The sequence below is a fragment of the Xyrauchen texanus genome, chromosome 32 (genome assembly GCF_025860055.1).
Source record: "Xyrauchen texanus isolate HMW12.3.18 chromosome 32, RBS_HiC_50CHRs, whole genome shotgun sequence".
NCBI classification, from domain to species: domain Eukaryota; kingdom Metazoa; phylum Chordata; class Actinopteri; order Cypriniformes; family Catostomidae; genus Xyrauchen; species Xyrauchen texanus.
The window spans coordinates 4,270,609-4,288,887 of record NC_068307.1 but is presented as its reverse complement, the minus strand read 5'-3'; the positions used below and the strand labels follow the sequence as shown (position 1 = coordinate 4,288,887).

At 37.7% G+C, this 18,279-nt stretch overlaps 1 pseudogene; it reads right to left on the bottom strand.

Annotated features, from left to right (window-relative positions):
- LOC127625754 (rho guanine nucleotide exchange factor 10-like protein) overlaps positions 1–7,217 on the bottom strand; it is a 150,398-nt pseudogene extending 143,181 nt beyond the window's left edge.
- Between the last annotated feature and the right edge of the window lie 11,062 nt (positions 7,218–18,279).

Below are 18,279 nucleotides of genomic sequence, written 5' to 3'. Positions count from 1 at the left end.
AACAGACGCTTTGGAAAACGATGATGCATTTTTAGTCATGTGATCTATCCAACCAAAACAATCAAGATAGCGGCAGGTGTTATAGCGGCGTTGTTGTACTTGATACCCGCTTTGATAGCGTTGTTAAAAAATAAATGTTACTTTGTACAACCTTCACATTGCATTCCTTCAAAAGCGAAGGGAAGTTTACTCAGAATTGGCGTTTAAGACCGTACATGCAATGGGGATTTTCCCAAGCGTTTTCATACATTCAGTGTGGACGAGCAACTTTAACGCTAGTGTGGACGGAGAGTGTTTTGAAAACTAAAAGTTATTAGCACAGTTATTCTTGGCCCAGAGATCCTCTGTCTTACCTGTAGAATCCGTTTCAAAGAGTCCAGGTAACTCATCTCACTGCACAATTGCACCCAGAATATGGCGTCGCACAATCTGTGGAAGAGATTAAAGACCTTATCCACAGAGACCTAGTTAGTGGGACACAAGTGAGTTTTTCTAGTTGTTACAATGATATGGGTAGTTGATGCATAACATCAAGATTTTAGGCTAAAGTTTAGATTTTAGATGCTGTTACTGGCCACCATTTTAAAGGAATTTTTAAAAACGAAAATGTTCTCATCATTAAAGGCCTGTTCACAACAAATCTGTGACGCTGTTGCGAGACGAACCTCTGACAGAAGGTCTATTCACAAAGAGTCCATAAAAACATTAAATGAAAAACTATTTCTCCCCTGTACAGTAGGTGGTGCTGTTGCAGTTCTGAACATGTATACCAGTCTCCTCCCCATATCTTCAGCTGTCAGAGATGAATGTATTGAATGATGTTAAAGCATTTATTTACTTAATTCAGCATAACAGTTTCATTATGTTCTGTCCATGGTGTTGATGCATTTTGAGGAGTATATAATATTTCTGTAATGTGAGTGAGATGAATAAAAAGCACTGTTGCATAAATACACCGATCAGCCACAACATTAAAACCACCTGCCTAATATTGTGTAGGTCACCCTCGTGCTGCCAAAACAGCTGATTAGCGCCACCAACACATTGGATTGAGCAGTTGCAGCGACTGACAAAAATCTCTTATCTCATTGGTCAGTCAGTTTTCATCGCAGTCCGAAGGAAAAAAAAAATATTTACAAATCGGGACACTCTCCATAATAAAAAACAACCTTCGGGTTGTCGAGGCGATTTGTTGGGCTCGGTATGAATAGCGGCATCAAAATACATTTTTGCCGTACAAAAGCTCACTCAGAACAAACATTTGTACTGAAAAAAACAGGTTTGGTGTGAACAGGCCTTTACTCACCCTCATGCCATCCCAGATGTGTATGATTTAGTATTTTCTGCTGAACACAAACAAAGAATTTTAGAAGAATATCTCAGCTATGTAGGTCCATTCAATGCAAGATAACAGTGTCCAAAACTTTTAAGCCCAAAAAAACAGCATAAAAGTAATCCATATGTCTTCAGTGGCTAAATCTACACCTTCAGAAGCAGTATGATAGGTGTGAGTGAGAAACAGTTCAATATTTAAGTTATTTTAGTATAAATTCTCCTCCTGCCAAGTAGGTGGTGATGTGCATGAAGAATGTGAATTGCCAAAAACAAAAGAGGAACTCCTCTTAGGAGAGAAGAGTGCTGTTTGAAAGTGGAGGTTTACAGTAATAAAATGACTTAAAAATGTACCTTTTCTCAGCCACACACCTATCATATCACTTCTGAAGACATGGATTAAACCACTGAAGTCATATTATTTTCTATTATGCTGCCCTTATGTGCTTTTTGGAGCTTCAAAGTTTTAGAACCTGTTATATTGCATTGTATGGACATACAGAGTGGAGATATTCTTCTAAAAATCTTAATTTGTGTTCAGCAGAACAAATAAAGTCATAAACATCTGGGATGGCATTTTTAATGACTGTTTTGGCTTTACTAGTCCATTTGAAATGGTCCTTTTTGTTGTACCATGTAGTATCTCAATGAAAATGAGGTTATAAATAACTGTCCTATAAATAATAATCAATAAAAGAAAGACAATTTTTTAATTTTAATTAATTTTATCATTGTTTTTATGTTATCAATTACTTAATTCAATTATTTGTTTTCTATGTGTTTATCTCAGGTTTTATTAATTGATTCATATTTGATTATCAAATTGCAGATTCTTTCTTTTAATATCCACATGTTGAAAATTGAATGCTGGATTTATTTATCGTATTCTCACCTGATTTATTGATTTCTCAAATAATTATTGAGTATCACATTTGGGGGCCCTATACATAAAAGCTGCATGCATAATAATTATTAAACACAAAAACAAAAATGCTGTTTACAATAGTTTTTGATTGAGATAATATTCATGGATGCTCCATAATTCTTTATAATCTATGATGGAACTCTATTACTCAAATGTTGTTTCCCCCATAAATGTGTATAATTTGGCATGGGCTATGTGCACAATCAGTTTAAAGACATTCGTTCCCATTAACTACATATACACACATCTGTTGGCTGCTAAGTCCATCTGGCATCGGTCCCAGTTGGGTGGTTTGCCTCTGATACCATCACATCCATAAACACTGTATCATCCTCGATGTCTTCTGTCAGGATACACAAAAACACAAGTTCAGATTTCTTATTTATCCCTGAAAAGCAAGAAGCATATACTGTGTATAAACTGTACTTATTATCTTGTTACAACTCTGAGGAGTTGCTCAAACAGAAACAGTGCAAAGAACTCTTTTGCTGTTCGGAACAGGCTGTGCCAAGACACATCCAAACAATGTTTCACTCCACACAGCTACAAATGAAAACCTCCCGATATACTATTTTGCGCATTTTCAGAGGCCCAAAGCCACACAGTCGTATCAAAATAAGAAGATAACCTTCAAATCAAAATGTCTAGCATTAAATGCTGCCCAAACAAAGTCATCAACAGTTGAAATTGGGAATTTTTGGACATTTAGAGAGTGGTTTTTAACAGGCAGCATGCCAGTCTCTGTTTCCAAATGGTAATCTTGCCCTATCATGCACAAGGAAAATATGGGGACCAATCCCAGCCAATCATCAGATCGTCTCGCCACCTTTTATATCAAAGCAGTCCAATCTCTTCTTAAAAGCAGATTTACTAAAGCTCCGAGAGCCATCTGACTCCATCAGCTGTTTTTTCATCTTGTCTCCATGGCAGATCGTCTGCCATCTCTTAAGAGGTCTGGCATAATTCAATGAACCGCCCTGTTCCTCTGAGAAAAAGCATTCGAAATATATAATTGCCTCCTAGATTGGTCTTTTTCTGTCAAAGGAAAAAGGGGTGAGGAAGGGTGCTTGAAAGAAGATAAATTGTCAAATGAAATATTTTATTATATTACCTGAGTGGTCCTTTTTATGTAGAAACGAGACTGTTCTCATGACGGCGATTTTGGTTTTCTCCAGGCCAACTTTTGTTCCACATGTGCTGCCCGCATCAGCTGATGGACCTGTGCATGAACCAGAGGGAACAAGAAGATCATGGGCAATCCATCTGGAGCCCCTGCAAAGCCAGTGCCATGGTACACCCATATGGACAAAGGTCAGCCATCTCCAGCCCTCAAGCATAAACAGCCATGCCCGGATCTGCCTGCCATTTGTGAGACACTAGAACAGCATAGAGGGCTGAAGCTGGGTGTGTGATCAACAGGGTTTGTTTCAATAGCCACAAGATCCAAATCATGTGAGAGAACATCAAGGCAGTGATATGTTTATATATTTTTTTTAAAGCAGGGGGATGGCCCATCTCTGCAAAAGCAGGTCAGTAGTAGAGAGCATGTGAAAATGCCTTGCTTGAACCAGATGAGAGCTGTTTACTTTAAATATACAAGTGACCCCATAACTCACCCTCACACATTAAAGATTAAGGTAGCTGAAGCAGTATGGAAGTGATCTGAGTGGTATATGGTTTGTTCAAAACAGAGAGAGAAACAGAAATAAAAACAGATTCAAAGAGCCTGGCCTGTGGGATGTCCTGGACCAACATGTCCGAGCCATGACGGCTCCACCTCGCAGCTTATAGGGGATTGCTTCTAATGTCTTGGTGCCAGATACCACAGGACACCTTCAGGGGTCTTGTGGAGTTTGTGCTTCGGAGGGTCGCCACTGTTTTGGTGGCTCGAGGAGGACCAACTGCATATTAGGCAATAAGGTCATAATGTTTTGGCTCATCAGTGTGTGTGTATGTGTGTGTGTATATATATCTGGTGTGAAGTCAATTACTGTTTCATGTTTTGATGGGTTTTTTTTTTTGTTTCTTTTGTTTTTACAACAAGCCTACCACAGGGTATTTGGCATGCTTTGGAAAGAAAAACATTAATTTCTTATAATAGATGCACAAAAATAGCCAGAGGAATAACTGGTTAAACTAAGCAAAAATCACTATTAGACGCAATCTAATTCTTGCTTATCGAGAGACGTCTGGCTGCAGGAAGCTTACAGAGCATAACTCAGAAGAGGTAAAGGTGAGTCTGGCCATGGGAAATTGGTTTCTGAGGGATGGCCGCCTGGGCAAAGTGTTTTCCATACCAGTGTGACCTCATGAACGTGTAAGTGCAGATAACACCGTGCACACTGAATTCAAATTTGCAGCAATTTAGAGCAATGGAAAAGTGTATCAGTAAAGCTCAGTTTTAGTAGTGGTTCTGCAAATGCTAGTAAACACTGCCCTCTGGTGGTAAAAATCATAACTTTCACAGATCAAAATAAATCATCTAATCATGGACCAACCCATCAGCCTGGAACCATGGAGGGCTTAAATCTTTTTAAAGACCTTTTGCGATTGATCATTATGAGGTGAAAACTGTTTTTGACACACACACACACACACACACACATATATAGATATATATATATGTATATAAACTTGTGATTTTTTTGGAGGCAAGAATATCAAGAAGTTGTCTCAGGGTTACACTAAATGACCCAAAGAAAAAAAAATTTGCCTTTTCATAAAAATGTAAAAATGTTAATATTTAATGAAATATAAAATTGTTTATTTTTAAATAGATTTTTCAAATGAATAGTCCACGTTCAAGTGGCAGCATTTGTGGCATAATATTGATTACCATAAACATTCATTTTTACTCGTCCCTCCTTTTCTTTAAAAAACAACATTCTGGGTTACAGTGAGGCACTTACAGTGGAAGTGAATTGGGCAAATACATAACCTTAAAATACTCACTTATTCAAAAGTATAGCCAGTATGCATGTTAACATTGTTTTAGTGTGATAAAATCACTTACTAACCATTTCTGTGTAAAGTTATAGCAATTGTAAAACTCCCTTGCCATGACGATGTAATGTCAACAAACCGTAAAACACTAAAACGACTATAAAAATGGCAAACAACTTTAAAGCTCAAATAATACATACATTTTCACAGAAGAATTAATGCAAGTGCTTTTATAAAATTAGAAGCTTCACATTTCTGCATTTAAACTATCCAAAAATTGGCCCCATTGACTTCTATTGAAGTGCCTCACTGTAACCTTGATTTTTACTTTATTTTATAAATTTTTTGGTTAAGAAAATTAGATGCGATTTGAAATGATATGTGGTAATTCAACATTATGCCACAAATGCTGTCACTTAAGCTTAACATGTATTGAACTTTGATTCCTTTCAGGGTCTAAATGGGTCCATTCTGTTTTAGTTTTTTTTTGTCACATGATAGCAAAATGGCTACACCACATGACTTTGTTTTGATGGACAGTTAAAATAACTGAAAGATGAATAACTGAAAGCATGTTCATAATAAAAGAGCTTTATTTAGCTAGTTGTTTTGTTTGCATAGCATTTGTACTGTAGTTTGGAATACTGCAAAGCCGTAATTTAGACAAAGAAGCTTTAATATATGATACTCTAGCGTTAAAAAGCTTGGAAAAACAAATATATGTTTGTTCTTAAAGGAAATGAATGCTTCTCTTCACCTCAGATGCAATGAAGTGTCCTTTTTCAGTTACTGCAGTGGAGCACTCTTGCATTTGAATTTAAAAGATTGAGTTATAAATTATTATAAATAAGCATTATGGATGGATGAATCGAAGTTTGAGGTGTTGAGATGTTGTTAGAAAAACTTGGTTGGAAAATCAATGAGAAGTGCCCAATAAGCCAATCACATCTTTGGGAAGGGCAGCAGAAATCATGGGATAAAACAACACTTGAGGATCTAGAACACACTTATATTTTTTTTATATATATATATATATATATATATATATATATATATCATATTGTTTATCCATTTAAAGCATCCATGTGGATAAACGTATTTTCTTACACAAACAAAAATGTCATTGTGTTTCCAAACCTTACGGTAGTGTAGTTTTGATTTGTTTGAACATTTTCAGTCACTGCATAATCCCCATCATTTGTGTTTTCATATAGTTTGGCAACAATCTAACACAGTCTGGGAGATTCACATGAAATCACACACACACTCAAAAAAAAATTGCTCTTAGGCTAAAGGTGATTCAAATCGCAGACAGTGGTTTATGTGTTTCAAATGAGTTTTCTTAACACAAATAGTTTGTGTAGAAAGAACTTAGCTGAATTGGGCAAACCCAACCAAATTAGACATATCAATGTGTGGAGGCGAAGGCATGGTTGAGCGTTCGTCTGCGGAGAGAGGAAGTGAAAGGGTTTTCACCTGAGATGAATTGCTGGTAATTGCTGTTTTTATGTTCACAGTGAGAGACAGGGGAAATGAAAAGGGGCCAGACCTTGCAGTGGGGGTGTTGGCCGCTGCCAGAGTGTTTGAGTGCATCTGTGAAGCTCTAGCGTTACGCAGTCAAGCGACCACGTTTTCTGTTATTAATAAATTTACCTTTGAGTTGGATTCGCTGTCTCCCGCTTCCTCAGTTAATTTTAACATTTACTCTCCCTATTGTGTCCCTTGCAATGCATGCTGGGAAATGGAAATCCCTTGCCCAGTTTCATTAACACTAGTTAGTCCCATCTCAAAAGTATTAAGTAAACTTAATTTAAATGGATTTTGGATAAAATGCAATGAAAGTTGTGACAAAGTGTTTTAGAATTGTGCTAAAATTGAAGCAGACACAAAAATGAATTCTACGGTCGACCTTCTACTGGAGACATATCTTCATATGGAACATCGTCATAGATCACCTCCTCACTAGCCGTCTGGTGTTCCGACTCAGCAGAGCTCTTTCCTGGGAAAAGATTCACAAAGTGAGGAAATGTAGGCCTAAGGGCTGCGTGTGTTTTCTAAAGTATAAAAACAGCAAAAGACACCTTTGCAATTCCACAAACAGGAAATAGAGAAAACCTCAGAGGCAAAATTGAAGTGCTTTTCTTGAAAATGTTCAACGATTTGATGATCTGAGGATTTTATGAAGCGCTTCTCTCAAACCAGAGTGCTTATCTACTCTAACACACAAGCATATGCTCATATGGATACTTATTGTGAGCTTTGCTCTGTTTGACTAAATTATTTTGATCAATTCTTTACCCCATTTTCCTAAACTCTGTTTGCAGTCAACATCAATCAAAACATGCCGGTCCAATTGAACCTAGCAGGCTACATTGATTTTCTTTTAAAGTATAAAATGCCCAGAGTGAGTTCTGTTCAAGACTACACAAAGCATTGTTTCAGATGTTAAGGTTGCACTATGTGTATTGTGAAACAGATTACCTAGTCAAGCTAAATAAGCTCTCGCCAAGAATAATGTCCCTTGGATATTTTTTTTTGTGCTCCTTTTCTCCCCATTTTGGAATGCCCAATACCCACTACTTACTAGGTCCTTATGGTGGTGTGGTTACTCACCTCTGAGACAGTCAATCCACGCATCTTATAAAGTGACTCGTTGTACATGATACCAGCGGTGACTCACAGCATGTGGAGGCTCATGCTACTCTCCGCGATCCATGCACAACTTACCACGCACCCTATTAAGATCGAGAACCAATAATCGCGACCACGAGGAGGTTACCCCATGTGACTCTACCTTCCCTAGCAACCAGGCCAATTTGGTTGCTTAGGAGACCTGGCTGGAGCCACTCAGCATGCCCTAAATTCAAACTCACGACTCCAGGGGTGGTAGTCAATACTCGCTGAGCTAACCAGGCCCACAGGTCCCTTGGATATTATTTCCTCGAGGTAAATATCCTTGAAAAAGATACATTTCATTTTGACCCATGTGGCAGGGCGGAGGGCGGGGCCAGGTCGTGATCCTACACACCCGGTCCAGTATTAGGCTAATCAAGCCAGTTCTCGCCTCCTTTCCATTGATCCCTTTACACGACGGACATGTCCGTAAAAAATCTCTCTCTCCCGCACGATCCTCTGTAGTCGACCTTTAGCTGTAAGAACTGAGACTTGTTATATGAGGTTATAATATTATTTTGCCTATATTACCAGACTGATTTTCTCGCATTTTCTTAAAACCAACATTTGGAATATTATCCTTTCCCCAAACGTCCCTCCCAATTTTCAAACTAAACCTATGCCCTTGCTTCACCAAATAAACTGACTGAATCAGTCGGAGCAGTTAATGAATTAAGTGACTAGTTTACTCATTTAGTCATGTCTTGTAATGGTGTTGACAAAACAGGCAGAGACAAAGATGAAGCTTAGATGAACCCATGTGCAGTTTATTCTCAAACATGGAAACCAGTATCCCAAACTATAAAAGAGAATGAAACAAAAACAAGAAACCAAGGACCTAACTAAACATGACATCTAGACTTGACTAAGACTAGAGCAAAACAAAACCACAACAAGGTTACATGTACAGTAGCTAGACTAAACTTGACAACAGACAAAGCAAACATGAGGGTTTAAATACTCAAGACATGGGTAACAAAGGCCAATGAGCAAACAGAACTCTAAAACAAGATAACAAGACAAATAACTAAAACCAATGACAAACTAGAACTGAATCAAAGTAATAAAACAATGAACCAATGAAAACCAGACAATGAACAAGAAGGGAAAACAGGATATCACAAGACTAGGTAACAGGAACTTAACAGGAATTTCAAAATAAAAGTACACAAACAAACGATAACAGGGAATATGTCACATGTCTGAAGTTAGAACCGTTTCGTATAGGTTACTTAAATGTTTACCGAAATCGGCCATTACACTTGTTGTTCATGTGACATGTATTTTGACTTGCCCCTCCTTTTCTTACAAAAATGGAAGTGTAAAGTTTTGGAGGGTTAAAAAGGCAGAAATGTGAAGCTTATAGTTTTATAAAAACACTTACATTAATTTGTGTGTTAAAACTTGTGTATTATTTGAGCTGTAAAGTTATTTAAATCATTGTTTTTAAGGGTTCTTTAGGGTTTACAGTGTTATATTGCCATGGTAATGAAGTTTTATTTGAAAAGATTAGTAAATCTAGGAGAAGTGCCAACATTTTCAAACCCTTAAAATAATTGGCAATTTCATTGGACCACTTGTCTGGCTTATTGATTCTAAGTGCAAAGAATATCAGACAGTAATGCCACAAATGACTCGACTATGTCATAAATTGTACTGCTGCAAAAGTCATGACAAGACAAGATGTTGTCTAAACAGTAGCTATTCTTGGTGCTGCTTCAAAGTTAATCAAAAATTGAAATGAAAGAAATGATAGAACTGTCTGCTAGCAAGTAGCAAAACAAATTAATTAATTGAGATTGAGGTCAAGTTTCCAAATAAGGACAATTCATAAAATCTTCTTTAAGCACTTGTAAAAAAAAAAGTCTACAGTTTATTTCTGGTGTTGTTTAAACCAAAGGACAAAACTCTCGCATAAATGCGCAAGGTGAATCTCAATGTGTTCAAATGTATTCAATGCATGTCCTTGCCAAGTTCAGAACATAAAAATCAAATAATAATAAAAGGATTAGTGAGATAAACAGCCAAGCACTTTGTTGCTTTTTGTTGAATCCATCAAAATAATGTAAAATTGGTACAAATCGGATGTCTGAATCATCAAACAATACACTTTTGTTTATCAAACCAAACTCGTCATCTCAAACATTTAAATTAACCAAAAATTGTAGCTGTGGCAATCGGATCGTTCAGTGTATTTGAAATACTTATTTTTAATATTAATAATCATACTAATATATATATATATATATATATATATATATATATATATATATATATATATATATATATATATATATATATACACACACACACACACACACACACACACACACACACACATTAAGTTTTGCCTCTTACCTTCAGCATGTTGTGTTGGGCTTTGTCTGGTTTCCTCAGTTCCTACACTAGGTTGAAAAGTGCATGTTTGCTCCTCTGTCTTCACCTCAGTGTAATTCCCTGTCTGGTCTTCCTCTTCGTTTAAGTTCTCTGATACAACCAACCCTGTGGAAGCTTGATCTCTAGAACATTTCCCAAAAATAGAGCCATATTATTGCGGACCTCTCAAGGGTATTGCCATGCTTTGATTAGCTCGGTCCTGAGACTTGGAGGTGGGCGGGAGGAGAGTTCAGATGACATCAGCACCACATATGAGTGGTACAGTGTTTTGTGCGGAGGATTTAATCTTATACGAATGAAAATGAGATGGAAAGGGGGTCGAGTATTTCAAATGTAAGTATTTCTAGAGATGTGCAGTCTAAACACATCATGGAGTTAATTTACCTGTGAATAAGTGGATGAAATGCTACTTTCCACACTATGTTTATACTGTTATTTAACTGCAAGCTAGTCCATCCACCATTCTGCTTTCTATTCTAACTGCATTTTACTACAGCAAGTTCATGTGATCTACAGCTGTGTCCTACTAAAGAGAACCCATATTGCCCATAAGTTAGAGAAAAAATAAAAAAGATGAATGTAATGTATGTTAGTGTTGACCAGTAACTATCTACAACTAGCACCACTTCTGACTGAATAGAGCTATTCAGCATGTAGTCCAAAATTCCAGAAGAGAATTCGCCTAAAATTGACGCTCACGGGTGAACGGCTCTATTGTTGAATTAACCAGCATGACTGTAGCTCAGCGGCAGGGACGTATTACAGACCTGGCCAATGGGGCCAGTGACCAGGGGCCCTCGACTACCAGGGGGCCCTTGACTGCCCGGGGGTGCCCTGGGCTTTAAGGCTGCTCGATCTAGTTTGGTGACCCCCCTGAAAACCCTTTTGGGCATTAACATCGAACCCTCATTCACCCCCCCCCCCCCAACAACCTTTGGGTGGAGGGGGGCCCTTGGAGATATTTGGCCCCAGGGGCTTTGCAAGTCATAATCCGTCCCTACTCAGCAGTTTTAAAAACAGCATTGTTTTTCAATAGTAACAAGCTATTTTATTTTTCAGTCATGTAATTGTGTAGCGTGACATGATGCTACCTAGCTGTTTTTGTAACGTTGTTAGCACGCACAGATTAAAAGCCGATAGAGCTGATGTAATAAATTAACAAAATCAAATTAACTCTTCTGAAATGTCCCCTTTCTCTTTCATATGGACAAAACCTTGAGAAATCGGCATAGATTTAGTGAATCGGTTCATTCGGACAGTTCATTTAACTGGTGGTGGCGCAGTGGACTAAAGCACATAACTAGTAATCAGAAGGTCGCTGGTTTGATCCCCACAGCCACCACCATTGTGCCCTTGAGCAAGACACTTAACTCCAGGTTGCTCCGGGGGGATTGTCCCTGTAATAAGTGCACTGTAAGTCGCTTTGGATAAAAGCATCTGTCAAATGCATAAATGTAAATGTAAATGAACTGGGTAAAAAAATTATTCACCAATTTGTTTGAGTCTCTGCGTAAACACGTCAGAATTTACGTTGTTTTTTTATAGCAATATATTATTTAATAACATACAATAATATTTACAATATTTAATTGTTTCGTGCAAGATAAATACTTCTCTGATTTGCAATAAAAAATGAAAAACAAAAAAACGAAATAAAAACATCATCAACATATCAGCAGTGCTGTCATGTATTTCAGCATTCAATCTCCACAGCCATCATCTATTTCCTCCAATGACACTCATCATACATGTACATGTATGCATTTGAAAGATGCTCTATCCAAAGCAACTTACAGTGTATTCAATTTACACATTTGATCTGTTTGTGTGTTCCCTGCGAATCAAACCGATGATCTTGGCTTTGCTAGCCATGTGCTCTCTCTACCAGTTGAACTATAGAAACCCTTTACGTCCTTATATCAGTTCACCCCAGTTTCTACTTAACATTACAAGAGCAGAATGCACTTCACATGTAGTGAAGTAAACAGGCCTAGGGAAACTAACAAGCTCTGAAACTTCATAGAAAGCACAGCAGACAGCCTTTTAACTGCAGTTATTTCATGTACTGAAGAAAGCTGTGGAGTGAAATCATAAAGGCTGGCTGTTCTCTGATAATAAAAGATAATCTCATGAGTTTTTGGGTGCTAGGGGAAAGAGCAGATAGCTGTGCATTTCTTCTCATTGCAGATATAGTTTTTCTTTTCCACTTAACACATTCTCCTCTGTTTAAGGGGACTAAGACAGTTGTTGCCACAGTCCTTACACAGGATCCGTCCATCTTCCCTCTGTGCAGTTTTTTCCCCTCTCTACTGCAAAGCAAGCACAATATTAATTGAGGCTTTGCTAATGTAATGTGATTTCACTGACCTGGGGGGGTGGTCTCTGTACTAATTGGGAAACGTGAAAAGATTGTACTGTAGAGGCTCTACATAAGGAAGGTTTTTAATAGAGGTGGTACATATTTCTTACATAACTCCACTCATTTCTCCCTGCTTACATAAGATCTCAGCCTGTGACTTCAGTAAAAGTCAGAATCAGCATACATCTAAAAATGATCATCCAATGAAAAAATCAGCATGCTTAATTAGTAGTACTACAGATGTATCTTTTTGTCCCTCAGTTCAATCGGAGTCAGATCTTGAGCCAGACACGTGCATCACATTAGTGTATAGAGTGCTGACATGCACCTCATCAGTGGAAAATGCTATTGATAGCTCCAACCAGAAGCATTATTGACATCTCAGATGTGGAAATGTTCATTCAGCAAAATACAAAGGTAGAAAAAGACACAACTCTCACCACAGGAACGCTCACAGGAATGATCCTGCCAGATTTGTCTATTGGCACATGTTTCCTCATAGCAAATCCAAACTAAACATGTCCACTTGCATGACTAGTAGTTCACCAGTGGGACTTGAAAGTGCATGCCCTAACCCTAGTTTTTAAACCATTTAAATGAAGAAAGGACAAAAGCTATATTTTTGCATTTGAAAAATGCAGACTTTGTGGAGATTATGTGATCCACACATAGCATGCAGATGTTTTGAATGTATTGTTTCCAATATCCACAATATTCACACTTTGCACAGATCTGTCGATTAATTAACGCTTGCACATTTGGAAGAAAAAAATATATAATGTCTGCATTAAGTTTCTCTATGAAAGCTTTGTATTATTAAAAATAAACAAAACCAACCAAATGTCAGTTGGTCTGCTCAGAGAATGGTGACACTTGGAACTAATAATGGTCTATTGCAGGTTTCCGTGACAACTGATCGTTCTGAGAATGGATTCTAGTAAACTATTGATGGTGAGGGCAATCGCAGGCACTACAAAAAGACCAGCAGTTCAACACCACTAGCACATATTGTGGGAAATACCTTTTCTTATTGATTTTTAAAAGTATGATTAAGGGATATGGATTAATATGGATAATAACATAATGAGAATTTTAAGGTATGCTCATTAAGTTGTGTTTGGTTTGTTGTTTTTGCTTGCCGATATTTTTCTACCATGTACTAAAGTCTAGTGTGTGTTTTGCAGCTTTTCTTTGGCAATTTTATCTTTTGTGTGTGTTTGTTCATGATAATATTGGAAGTGGTATGTATTTATTTAGCCAGATTATGTAATGTATTTGTTAACACTTTAATGACTCCCTTCTCTCGTTCAAGTTGCTAGCTATACCTCTATCAACAATTGAAGTTATCCTGCTGTGGCCCCATAGGCTGGTCTCTTGCAGGATAATAGGCTCGTTTGAGATGCCAAATGCCTCGCCTTGAAAGTAGATGAGAGTAGGCGGCTGCAGTCAGGGGAGGAGTGAAATAAGTGCTGTCAGTTCAGATGGTTCTCACATCTCATAGTGGATCAGACACCTTCGAGATCAAAGGAAGATATTGCGTGAAATGTTCATGTTCTTTGTTGTTAAAAAAAATGCATGCAATTTTAAATTCTGTTCCTTTTAAATGAAAAGAAATATGATGAACTCAAAGACACTAAGGCTTTGAGTGTCTATGAAAGACACTTAAAGTACCTGTTATTTAAAAACCCCCATAAGATGTGTCTTTCCATATATTTTTAGTAGAAAAAAGATATTTTAGATATTTCAGAAATTGCCATGGCAGTCCAGTTACCAGCCTTAAATGCATCCAAGCTGCCAGCTTCAAGCACAGCCTAGCTAATATACTCCAGCCAAGCCAGTGCAGCCTGGGGCCCAAGCGCAATCAAGTAATGAGTATACAGGTGAAACTCGAAAAATTAGAATATCATGCAAAAGTTCATTAATTTCAGTAATTCAACTTAAAAGGTGAAACTAATATATTATATAGACTCATTACAAGCAAAGTAAGATATTTCAAGCCTTTATTTGATATAATTTTGATGATTATGGCTTACAGCTTATGAAAACCCCAAATTCAGAATCTCAGAAAATTAGAATATTACATGAAATCAATAAAAAAAAGGATTTTAAATACAGAAATGTCGGCCCTCTGAAAAGTATAATCATGCATATGTACTCAGTACTTGGTTTGGGCCCCTTTTGCATTAATTACTGCCTCAATGCGGCGGGGCATGGATGCTATCAGCCTGTGGCACTGCTGAGGTGTTATGGAAGACCAAGATGCTTCAATAGCGGCCTTCAGCTCTTCTGCATTGTTTGGTCTCATGTCTCTCATCTTTCTCTTGGCAATGACCCATAGATTCTCTATGGGGTTCAGGTCAGGCGAGTTTGCTGGCCAATCAAGCACAGTAATACCATGGTCATTGAACCAGGTTTTGGTACTTTTGGCAGTGTGGGCAGGTGCCAAGTCCTGCTGGAAAATGAAGTCAGCATCTCCATAAAGCTTGTCTGCTGAAGGAAGCATGAAGTGCTCTAAAATGTCCCAGTAGACGGCTGCGTTGACTCTGGACTTAATAAAGCACAGTGGACCAACACCAGCCAATGACATGGCTCCCCAAACCAACACAGACTGTGGAAACTTCACACTGGACTTCAAGCATCTTGGATTGTGTGCCTCTCCATTCTTCCTCCAGACTCTGGGACCTTGGTATCCAAATGAGATGCAAAATTTGCTCTCATCAGAAAAGAGGACTTTGGACCACTGAGCAACAGACCAGTTCTTATTTTCTTTAGCCCAGGTAAGACGTTTGACATTTGAAGCCCATGTCCAGGACCCGTCTGTGTGTGGTGGCTCTTGATGCAGTAACTCCAGCCTCAGTCCACTCCTTGTGAAGCTCCCCCACACATTTGAATGGCCTTTTCCTGACAATCCTCTCCAGGCTACGGTCATCCCTGCAGCTTGTGCACCTTTTTCTTCCACACTTTTCCCAACTGTCAGGTCAGCAGTCTCCCCCATGATTGTGAATTCAACTGAACCAGACTGAGAGACCATTTAAAGGCTCAGGAACCCTTTGCAGGTGTTTAGCTGATTAGAGTGTGACACTTTGAGCCTACAATACTGAACCTTTTCACAATATTCTAATTTTCTGAGATTCTGAATTTGGGGTTTTCATAAGCTGTAAGCCATAATCATCAAAATTATATCAAATAAAGGCTTGAAATATCTTACTTTGCTTGTAATGAGTCTATATAATATATTAGTTTCACCTTTTAAGTGGAATTACTGAAATTAATGAACTTTTGCGCGATATTCTAATTTTTCGAGTTTCACCTGTATTTCACAACCTATATACCAGTCCACTACCATGCCAGGCCAGTCTAGTTCCAATGTTCTATTCAAGCTCTGTTCCCAACCTTAGAAGCAGCCCAGTGATCTACCTCCTGCTTCTAGATATGAGTCTACCTCACAATTTGTGCCACCTGGCTTTGAGGATCCAACACCATTGCGTTAGCTGACTGTACCCACACAAAATGTTCCTAGGCCTGCTCAACACAACCAGCATTTATCCCAGAGGGGGTTCAAGCTTGTGCAACAAATGAAGTCATAGTTGTTTCCTTGTTTTGGTTAATGTTTGCTTTAACTTGTTTTTTAAATAATTAATAAATGTCATAAGCATTTGCGTTTGTTTTGACTGACTTTTAGTTTTAAAATGCTTTTGAATTGGGTCATACAATAATATGGCACTCCATTTTTGTAGGTAGTATATACAAATTGTTATAACTTGCCTTTCATTGTTGGTTGATGGCTCATCTGCAAAGAAAGTGAAAAGTGTTAAGCAATGTAGGATGCAGTGCAAACTTTAAGAGCAAATCTGCACACAACTTAAGTGTACAACATTTTAAGGGAAGTCAACTTTAGATTCATATTCATCTGGAGTTAATTTTGTCAGTTCTACTGTATGTTCCCACTAGCTCTTGGTCTAAACTACTAAGATTTCTCTTCCAGCCCACTGTTGTTTGTACTCCAGCCTAAAGTATTTGTCCTAAAGCTACAACAACAGAAGTAATGGGAGTTATGTCAAAGTGGTGAACTCTTTGGCAATGTAAATAGTGGTTGTATTTTAAGCAGTAAAATGTTAGTAAAATGCATGGGAATGACTAAACAACTTACTTGTGATATGACTACTGGTACAGTCCTTGCCAGCAAGGTAACCAGTAATAATGCCTTGGGATGAATCTGCATCTTTTTCCAGAGTCACATCCAATTTGGATGAATGTGTCTGAAACTCAATGTGTTTGACTGAGTCTGCTGTATTCTCATTTTCTCCGGATGCAGTTCTGGCCTTTTGTTTGCCAACTTCCACTTTAATATCTTCGAATTTCTCCACCTGCTTTTTTTCCTCTTCCTCCACATTTCCCTCCTGCTGCTGATGAGATGAAGCTGTGGACATAGGCTCTGTAAAACAGGAGTCAAATTTTACTCGGTGTGTCATGCTATGCAAATGTAAATACATTTGAAGGTAGCAGCATTTTATTGCTGACAAGAATGACATTTACATGAGGAATGCCACAACATAAGTGATGACCCAGTATAGTTGTTGCTTTAATAAATACAAAACCACATATCTGTCCACTAACATAACCCCAATGCTTTAAGTAATCTACTAATAACACTACCGATGTATAAGTGCTGGGTTTTGATTATGCCTGTGCCATGAAGGTACACAAAATTGAATAATTTTGAGATTGTGCATGGTTGAGGATCTTGTAAGTGAACAGATTAATAATCTTTTCTGCTTCAAAATATAAAAAAAACAATAAAAAAGATATATTTTTTTTAAACTGAGTAGAAATGACACACTGACACAATAGGCTTCAATGTTTCCACAATACAAATATTATCCTCCCTTTCTTATTTTTTTGTCCTTTCATTATACAAAAAAGCAATTAGTCAACCCTGCATTGGAATTTAGCAATAATTTGGCAGTTTTATAACCATAACTCCCCCCTCCTATAGCAACATATTCCTTGTTCCTTTTTGCTGTCAGAGTAAACCATTTCATTAACTGAGCTTGAATTACACCATTTAAACAGAATACTCCTTCACCCAACATGTGCTTTGCATTTTGATGAGCTCACAAATGTTTGTTATGCTGCCACATTTCATGCAGTGATGAGTTTGTTACTCCCCCTTGGTAAATTACATCACGGTACACAACAGGCTGATTGTGGGTGACACAGTGCAAGAATGACTGGTTCTTAGCAAAACTACATCAGGGATGATAAGAGAGTAGATTCCAAGTAATAAGTAATTGTATTTGCCGAACACAAATTATGGAATGGAATGGAAATGGAATGGAAATTATTTTATTTGAAACAGGGACAATGCACAAATAAACATTAAACTTGTTAAACAAGAGAATATGTCTTGGGCCAGGTTGTAGCAACAATTGCTAATTTCCACCTGTAGTCCCTGTTGCAACCTGACAGATTTTACAAGCAAGAATATGTATTACCTATTGATGTTTTTTTAATTTGTCTCATGATACAAAATCCATGTTTGCAATGGAAGATTTAAAGGTCTTTAAGAATTTGACTTGCTTAATAAAAAGACCACAATAATGAAAGTCTCCATAATTACTTTCACCATATTGACCCAAAACCAAAGAGC